Source organism: Corvus brachyrhynchos, unplaced genomic scaffold, assembly GCF_000691975.1.
Source record: "Corvus brachyrhynchos isolate BGI_N302 unplaced genomic scaffold, ASM69197v1 scaffold10, whole genome shotgun sequence".
Taxonomy (NCBI): domain Eukaryota; kingdom Metazoa; phylum Chordata; class Aves; order Passeriformes; family Corvidae; genus Corvus; species Corvus brachyrhynchos.
Window position 1 is genome coordinate 105,103 of NW_008236180.1, and position 9,472 is coordinate 114,574.

At 44.5% G+C, this 9,472-nt stretch overlaps 1 long non-coding RNA gene across 1 annotated transcript in view; it reads left to right on the forward strand.

Moving 5' to 3' along the window:
• The first annotated feature begins 2,138 nt into the window (after window positions 1-2,138).
• The window catches only part of LOC108447088, a 10,098-nt gene continuing 2,764 nt past the window's right edge, over window positions 2,139-9,472 (forward strand). Inside the window, exons 1-2 of the long non-coding RNA XR_001862487.1 lie at window positions 2,139-2,187; window positions 4,296-4,445. This is a non-coding gene — a long non-coding RNA (uncharacterized LOC108447088). The remainder of the gene's footprint in view (window positions 2,188-4,295; window positions 4,446-9,472) is intronic.

The window sequence follows — 9,472 nt, forward strand, 5'->3', positions numbered from 1 at the left end:
CTGAGTGTCCTCCTTCAGGGCTGCTCCTGTCCCACGTCGCCAGCAGGGCATGACCCCAAAGCTGTTTGTCTCTTCTGTGCTGCTGCCTTGGCTCCTCCCGTGTCGGGTTCATCCCCACACTACCCCTCTGTGGAGTCTGCGGTTCACAGCGATCCTTATCAGCATGTGATAACTGTTGTAAAAGTTTCTATAAATAGAATTTCCTCCTGCCCAAATCTTCTCGCTAGCTCAGCTGTTTTATTTTTAACAGAAAAGCATGTTGATGCTAAGCAGAAATAATTTTTTTTTAAAATCTCTCTATTAAACATAAAAAGATGCTGTGTCTGAGTAAAAATGAAAGGTGCCCCTTAGATATTTTTAAAGCTTCCAAAAATAGTCTCAAGTCTGTGACAAAGCTTATTGAGGAAAAGGAATAGCTGTGGACAGCAATTCTTCGACGGGAAGGATCATGTCTCCTCATGCTCCTGGCCGAGAGCTGCGAGAAGGGAGACGCTCGAACAAAGACCTCTAAAAGGAATTAACTGAGGGCTTGTACTTTAAAAGGCTCGATAGCAGCACTGCCCAAATAGTTTTGCTGGTGATCTAATATGCACTTTCCCTTCTGGGCTTGACAGCTGCCCTTGAGGTTGAGAACTCCTTTCTGCAGTTGAGGTTTCGCTGGAGCCCTGCTGCGAGAGCCGCTGCTGTGCAGGGACGGGGCAGCGAGGAAAGGCAGCGAGCTCCCTGTCTGGGCTCTTCTAGAACAGACAGAGGAGGAGGATTTTTAACTTTGCCTTGTATGCACAACTGATACTGAACGTGGAAAACTTACTAAAATTTAGTTATTGTTTCTGCTGCTGCACCCCGGGGTCAGAGCACAACCATATATGCCATTGACTCAGTCTCCAGCACAACGGAGGAGAAAGAAAATTGGAGGTGGAGAGAAGCAGAAGGGAGTAGGACTCTCCAAGGGGATATATTTCACAAGGTCTCCAATGCTTTTTGGCTCCCATAGTGTGGGCTTTTGTCTCCTTACCAGTGGCAAATGCCAAGTCAAGTGTTCGTGTGTTCGTGCCCAGTGAGCGGGGAAAGTCTCTTGAGAACTTTTGAAAATTATAAAAGATAAACTGATTATTACTAAAATTGCAAAATAGTAAATTTCTGACTGCTGAACGGCTTATATGGAGAAGAAAAGAGTGTTACAAAACAGAAGGAGATTGTCTATTGTTTGCATTTAGAAAAAAACATCAGCTTGAGTCCCAAAGTGCCTCATCAGTTATGCTAAGCCAGCCTGCATTGGTGTGTGAGTTCAGACGTTATCAGAGAGGAATTTCTGCCCACCTGAAGGTAGGGCTTTTCAGAGGAATGTAGCCAGTTTTGCTCTCCCATGTGGCAGAGCATGAGGTGGTTGATTTCTCTTGGACTTTTTCAAGTTCTAGCAGAAAAGGGATTGGGCAGTAGATTAAGATTTGAGGCTCAGTTCTTTCTTTCCTGTAAATATCCTGCACCCCCTCAAGAAAATTGATTTATTGCTTTCAGCCTTGATTCCTCATCTTCAGATTGATAAGAATCATTCCTTTGTGCCCAACTTATTTTTATGGGTATCTCTTTTACGATGGACGCTCTCCCATCTGTTTGATCCTCGGCACTCTGGAGAGCAGCTTATGCTGCAGTAATCCTGATAACTACCATTGAAATAAAACTACCAGAAGCAGACCTAGCCTGCCTGAAATGCTGCTGCTTTAGCTAGAATCTCAATGTAAAGCTCACCAGGGTTTGGTGGCTGTCCTCTGCCCGGAGCTGTCAGCAAGCACCACCAGCTGTCAGGATGAATGATGGATTAACAAACGTGTAATGATTTAGTCCCTCTCCAGGAACAAGCAATACTGCCAGAGTGACACGCATCCCAGACATGCAGAGGAGAGGGATGTGTGGCATTGTCTCACTCAATAACAGGAGCTGGCAAGTGGAGAAAGCAATGTTTTTCACCCATTACACTGTGAATATATACGTGAAGCCCAGAAAATGCAGATCAGAGACAGGAGATTCTGATTTAATTTCTTGTTGTTTGTTTTTTAATATAAGGGTAAGATTTAACAGCAGAGCATAAAACTTCCAAGCTGAAAGGCTTTGTGCTCTGTTTTTCCTTTTTCTTTTTTTTCAGATGATGTTCAAGAGGGACCAGCTGGCTTCACTGGACTCCACAAGGTACTTTTGTTTATGGATGAGGCCATGCAGATGGGGATCAAAGGTTGTGCAGAGCTGCTGTAGAGCTCGCTGGGGCTGAGAGAGGTCGGGCACCAGAGATTAATTTCTTGGCTGCTTAGAGCCAAGGTTTAATAGCAGACTGAGAAAGGACAGTGATTGAGTTTACTGCGAGCAGAACCTATAGTTCAGGTCAAGTAAAAGGAAGGAGCTCAGGGGCTCTGTGTTTGGGTTGCAGGAGAAAGTCTAATGGCTTAACAATATGTGGCCTCAGCAAGGCGTGTGGCAGTGACTGCCACGACTGAGCTGGGGCAGTGGGAGAGAGAGGGGCTGCACCCCCGGAACATCACCTCCAACACAGCCCCGGGGCCGGGCAGGGCTCATGCTCACAGCCAGGCAAAGCAAACACACAAAGGAAGCCTTGTTAATTCTGGAAATAAGGACAGAGGAAAAAAAGAGAAAACATCCCCGTGTTCTCTAAATAGGGAAAACAGTTTTTGAGGCGCAATTATTGTTTTAGTTTTTGAATTGCAAACTTCAACAAACCTGTATGGACATCAAGCTGCCCAGGATCAGGGCTAGGTGACTGATTTTGTCTAAATCAAGAACTAATTTTGAAGCTGAAATTAAACTATACCCTGACTTCAACTCCTCTGACTGTTTCATGCAACTATTCAATTTCATTTAATTTTCTAATTTTCCAGTTTTGTGTTAGTTGTCTTTTGTTTGGTTTTCTTTATTTTTTTTTTTACAGATGCGTCCTTTATTTTATTTAATTATATCCAACTACACTGTGATATTCCTCTCCCTCTTGGAGTATTTTTCTTTATTTTTTGGGGTTTTTTTAAAGAGCATAAATTAGAAAAATCTGGCAGGGAGAATCTGATTTGAGAATTGGAATGAGGTTGCATGTTGTTATAAATCCCACGTTAAGGAAAAGAATTCTGTAAGTAATTTCAGGCTGTTTGTTGTCGTTTTGGTGGAGGCAGTGAGCAGGATGGACTTAGTACAGGTGGGAGTTGCCAGCTCAGTGCTATGGACTTCAGACCAAAATCCATAGGCAAAGAATTTGTCTTGCATTCGTGATTTGCCCTGGAATTGCAGGGAACGGGAAAATCATGATGATATCACAGGCAGGCCATGAGCATGGAAGCTGAATTGCAATGAGGATCTATCTCAGCTACGCAGAAAGCATCTGTCTGACCCCACCTTAGAAAGTCCTCATTCTGCAGCTCTGAGTCAACTGTTCACTGGATTTCCTATTAAAATACTTGTCTAACTGGTCCTGCCTTAAATTCTCCTTCTTTGGAGGCTCCTGGGTCGTGACAAGTTTTGCCTTTTTTCACCACTATGAGCTTTTTTCTCAGGAAGGTACGAAAACAGCACCAAATGTGAACTGAGTGACGTGGGTTTGGTGATGGGGCACAGGTGGGACTCCTCTCCCAAAGTGCTCCCATGCTGTCTCCATCCATTAAACTTGCTATGAGAGCTACTGGCTCAACTCTGCAGTCTCTCCTGTCAGAATTATTTTACTCTTTTTAGGAGTGAACACTTGCTGGGTCACAAAGAATGACCTGATCATGTAGTGATTAAAATTCTCACCAGGGATTTGGACCTCTACATAAAATCAATTGCACTGAGGTCTTTCTTGTCTCAGGTGTTGCTGTGCTGAATTCATGGTGATTTCTAGATCTCTTAAGACAGTATTTCGAAAAGTTTCTGCTTTTGCCATCATGTAAAGTGAGGGGGAAAAAAATGTTGGTTTTTTTAAAATTTGTTTTGTCTGGTTCAAATTATTAACACACAAGAAGGAGCTCGGATGCTTCTTTGGAAGTGATTAATTTAATAGCAAGTTTTGCCTTTCATGGAAAGGGATTTTGAAGAGGACTTGTGAATTAAAGCTTGAATCAGTCTCTAGACTTTCTGTAGCAGATTACGCCACTTGTGCCTGCTGCAGGCCTTGTTCCTCCTCCCCTGGAACATCCTGGAGAAGTGGCTCCCAAAGGCAGGACAGCAGAGTCAATGAGGCCAGCTTTATGCAAGCTCTGATTTTGGAGGTTTTCAACATATGTCATCTTTAATATATTTTTTCTGTCTTCCTCTGTCCCTAGACCCCGTGTGTTTCCCCTGGGTCTCTGACAGAGATGCCAGCATGCTTTGTGCTCAAAACTGTGTGAAGCACCCAAGCTGACAGGGACTGAAGGAAAACTGTCACAAGCAGGCACACAACTTCTCTGGCTTTGCTGGCTTTGAAATCTGTGGTAAGTTACTCTTCCTTGGATTTTTCACTTTCTGTTAATTTTGTTTAGGCATTACCAAATAATTTATGTTCTTTCCTCTGCATTTTCTTTTTTTTTTTTTCCACCTATGGGGGAAAATTGCTTAGTGGAAATGAAATAACCTCCACTCCAGAAGCTGCCAGTCCCTGACCTGACCCCCTCAAAGACAACCACAGCCTGTCCCCCTTAGCTGCTGTTCAAGCAGTGCAACACCCTTTAGGAAAATGCAGATATGATGGTATTTAGAAATCATATCTAATGAGAAAGGGAATTCAGTACCTCCCTAATTTTCCCAGCATGAATGAAGAGAAAAATTCTGCTATAGCAAAGCAGAGCCCTGGTGTGAACAGACCTGAATTTACTGAAAGATGGAAATAAGCAACGTTTTGATTTTGCTGCTCTCGGGCCCCTTCTCAAACCAAAGTCAGCCCAGTTTCATCAGCCTTTCAGTCCCACCTCTCTTCTATTCGATCTGAACCTTGTAGTACAGGGGAATCAAAGCAGGAAAGTGTAGTATGTGGTAGAAATGATGCTTTTAAAAAGTCATGGCTTGCTCTCATTGCCCTGCATTCTCCGTGTCCCAGTTTCCTGAGCAGGACTCAAAGTTTTGGATTTAGCCCCTCTGTCGAAGTTTTTGGCCAGATGAGCAGATGCATTAAGGTGCTTTCCTGCACATTCTTCTCTAACTGTTCCAAGTGCAGTGGCCATCAAGCAGAAATCCAGTCGGTAAAGTCTGCAGCTTGTGGACAACTTTTCTTGCCAACCATGCATTACGAAGGGCTAATTGTAAAAGTGGTGCACCTGCTGGCTCCCTTGGTGGCTGGAGCCAACAGGAAAAAAAAAATAGTAATTTATTAATGATCGAGTCACAAATAGTAATGAAAACAATAGGAGCATCTGAAGGAAGCGCTGCCGGGGGCAGAGGTGCAGGTGCTCTGTGCCCTGAACAGGCTTGTCGGCATTTTTATAAAGCTACTTTACAGCCCTTATCAATTTCCTACTGCTTTCTGTGTACCCCCTGCCCCTTTGCAAATGTTTTGCCTGCACAACAGGCTCAGCATTTCTTGTTGTAGGTGATAAAATAGCTGTCACCCTGTGGAGGGAGGAAAGAAGCAAAAAAAAAAAAAAAGAAAAAAAGAAAGGAAAAAAAAAAAAAAAAAGTAAGGTCCAAAGAAACAAAGCAGAGGAACACATTTCCCAGCGAACAAACGAGGGGCTAATGGAGCCGCTGAGTCGGCACCGGCAGAGAGGTGATGGGAACTTAGCTGAGGAACGCTAAAAGATTTGGGGTAACAAATGCTGGAGGGCAAGAGAGACTCATTCCTTGAACTGAGGCGGGGCTTTGCGTGCAGCCTTGGATCTCAAAGGTGACGGGCACACGCCTCAGCCAACGCTGCCCCCAGGACTTTCGGATCTGTTACCCTGAAAATCTCAGCCGCCTCTTAAATAACTACACCACATGGGCAAGCTCAAGGCTACTTTTCATTTTAAGTAGGCAGAGCAGTTACTGATGATTTGGGTAAGCTGCTTGTTCCTGAGAGTACTCAAGTAGTTATAGGATGTGGTCACCCTGCCTCTCAAAATGCTGTGGCTCTTGGAACACTGAGATAACGCAACTGATGCACATAGACGAACACAAAATCTTTGAGAAAAGGGTATGGTGAGCTAAGGAACTAACTTTGCAGCCAGCTTTCACCACCGGGGCACAGCAGTGCAGTGCCCCTGAAAGGTGCCAGCTGATCACCAGTTGCAGAAGGACCAAAAATTTCATTTCAGTCATGTCAGGCTCTCACCATGCCCAGGAACAGGGTCAGAGAGGACACCCAGTGTTTGCCTTTCCCCTGCTTGGCCCATCACACGTGGCTTTAGCCTGTTCCTGACACAAAGCACTAACACAGACACCTGCTGAGTGCTGCATGGGTTGTGTCTACAGAACCTCAGAGCACATTAGAATGTGCTAATTCTACAGCTTCATTCAGCTTGCAGTGAAGGAAAGCTGCACTGAGTGGAAAATTCTTGCACTGCCGTGCTGAAAGTGCTCCTACATGGACATTTGCCACAGCTTAGGTGGGAGCTGGAAACTTTAGACTGTGGGAACTTGTCTGTGTGTCTGAGCCCATAAACTGTTAACTGAAGCCTGTGTGTATAAAAAATAGAATTTTTAAAAATGTTGCAGCTGGATGTGTGGGTTCCAGGTCCTGCATTTACTGCTGTGACAGGGTTTATCAAGGCTGTGAACACCCTGAAGCCATCACAAAGTAGCTGCAACCACCTCACCAATGAACGTGATGGGTCAGCTCTATCTAACTTTTCACTGTCTATCCTGCATTCAAAGGAGAAACCTTGCATCCCTTCTTCCCACCTCACCCAAATTCCAAACCCTCACACAAATCCCAGCAATTTATGAGTCATTAAAGCACACAGTTTTTTGCCTTAGGGACAAACCTTCCCCTTTTAAAGTTTTCTTTTTCCTTAGGAACTAGGAATCTTTCCTGTAAAGACAGCTGAAATCCGTATGAATGAGCATGAATTCAGGTGTGTATTTTAATAACCATGCCTAATGCTGTGAAATCAGTGCTAATTACTGCCTGGTGATATGAGGGGGCACCTGCATGGCGTGGCAGTGTTAACACAGCCAGGATGGCTTGTACATGATCCATGAGGAAAGGTGAAGGCAAGGCTCATATATCCCCCTGTGAATATCTAATAACTTACAGTCACCATTTGCTGCCTGCAGAATTAACCTCTTGTCTCCCCCAGCCTGGGGATTGGGTGCACAGTGTAGGATTTTAACTTCTCTATTGAAAAATGTGCCTGCAATGCTGTCCATCAAAACTCCTGCTGCTTTCTGGAGAGTATTATTAATAAACTTCTCCATAGCAGAAACAGGACCCTTTTAGAGCTCAGATAAGGTATTTTCCCTGTTAACCAGCTGGGCTGTTTGGCTGTGGACGAATGCAGTGATGAATGATGGGTCAAGGATGGAGCAGGCTGATTTCTCTCCAAGCTTGACCTTGTCTCTGCTCTGACACCTGAAATGACAGATGCATTAAGAAGTTATTTATTCAGGGGAGCTGCAGAGCATCACACCCTTTGCAAGGCAGCACCTACTTTTATAAGGATGTTAGAGCTGCCTGAGCCATCCCCTCGGTGTCTGCTCTGCAAACAGCTGCTGTGCAGGAAAGCTGCAATCCTGGGTGTCTGTCAGGGATACCCTGTGAACTGCAAGGCAAAAACAGGAGCAGGGACCACACGTTTGCTCCCAGGCAAATAATCTGCATATCTGCAAATCCCCGACCCTGGAACAGCATTAACTAACTATGAAAATGCACCTGAAGGTTTCTGGGTTGTTGAAGGCCCAATGTTCTGGATAAAATGCAGCGCTGAGGATTAAACAACTTCTGCTGTTCAGCTGCTTCTGGCCTCAGTGCACTTGGGAGAATTTCTGTTTTGTGCCTTTGGGATTTTTGTGACTTGTTGCACTGTGGCCAACTGCGCTCTCCCCTGGAGCTGAAATCAAGGGAATCATTTTGCTTTTTTCCTTCATATTGTGGCACACATGGGTGGAGGGGTAGTTGAGCAGCATCCCATGAGCAGACACATTTCCTTTTTGGGAAAGTAATTATTGATGAGAGGTGAAAGAGCTCTGCCTAAATCTATAGAAAAATGCATGTGTAACATGCATAACCAACCAATTCTCTCCCTAACCTTTTGCTGCAAGTATGAAAGCTGTTTGTACTTTTAAAATTGGACTTTTGTTTAGAAAAAATAACCTTGTCTATACACATAGCTGCTGGGCATGTGATATTTTCCTCACAGGAGCCATGGTGTGGATTAATTTGTGCAGCAAATTCAGGAAAGATGTCATGTGCTGTGATTCTGCATCCTTTGGAGTACTGGTAGAGCTTAGAGGAGGGAGCACCATAAGAACCCCAAAGAGCTGCCCCTGAGAAACTTGGTAAATCTATTGACCTCAACAGAATTAACAGCAATTGATACCTGCTCTGAGTAGAGCCCTTCTTTCTTTTTCATATCCCCTCTCCCCCAGATAAAACCCCTTTGGAACAATACCAGCAGAACTTTTTGGGTATATGCTAAAGTCCATTTTGTGGCATTGATTGCAAGTGCAGTTGTTAATTTGAGATACGCGAAATTCTAGCCTAGGTTAGGAGGGCTTGACTACGCCACTGCATGATGCAGCTGTGACTGCTTTGGCCTTCAAAGTGGTTTGGAACAGGTTGCAAATAGCCAAAGTTCAAACCCGAGTTACCCAGCCACAGAAGTTGTCCCAGACTCCCCTCTTTCTCCTGGTCTAATACAAGGGCGCTGAACAACAGAAAAGTTGCTCAGAACCAGCAACATCAGCATTTCTTGATTTAACGTGAGGTGGTGAGGGCTGTCCTGCAGCTCAGCAAGGGAAAATGGAGATGTCCTGTTCCTGTTTTGCTTCTGTTAAAAAGCTGGATCTTTACAGTTTGGGGTGTTTGGGGGAATGTAGGTGCACAGCAGACCTGGGCTACAGCTGTCAACAAAGAAGGAGTCAGGCCAGGGGCAGGCTGAAGGTATGTTTTCCACAATGGTCTGTTAAATACATTACAAGAAACCTCTCTTCCATCATGAGTCCTGGTTTAAAACTACTGCCCTGGGGCATAAAAATCAACTCCTAACAACTTCCAGTGGGACCACTATTCCATCAGTGTTCCCATCAAATGTTGACTCCATGATTAATATTCACCCTCTTTCTTCGTTAATCATCAGTCTTCATTCATTTCTCTGCACCTTCCCGCTGACAGGGGTGGTGTGTGTAGAGCAGCTGGTAGGGAAAACAGAGAGAGCTGAACTGCTGTACACAAGCTGCAGAGGGAAAAAGCCACCTCAGTGCAGTGTGTCAGCTCAAAATGAGTCCTAAAGATGCAATTTTTTCCCTAGGCTTAGAAGAAGGGGGTTAAATTTTCTTTTTGTGAGATGGGGCCTTACTGCAACCCCTAACTACCACTGTAGTTTTACCT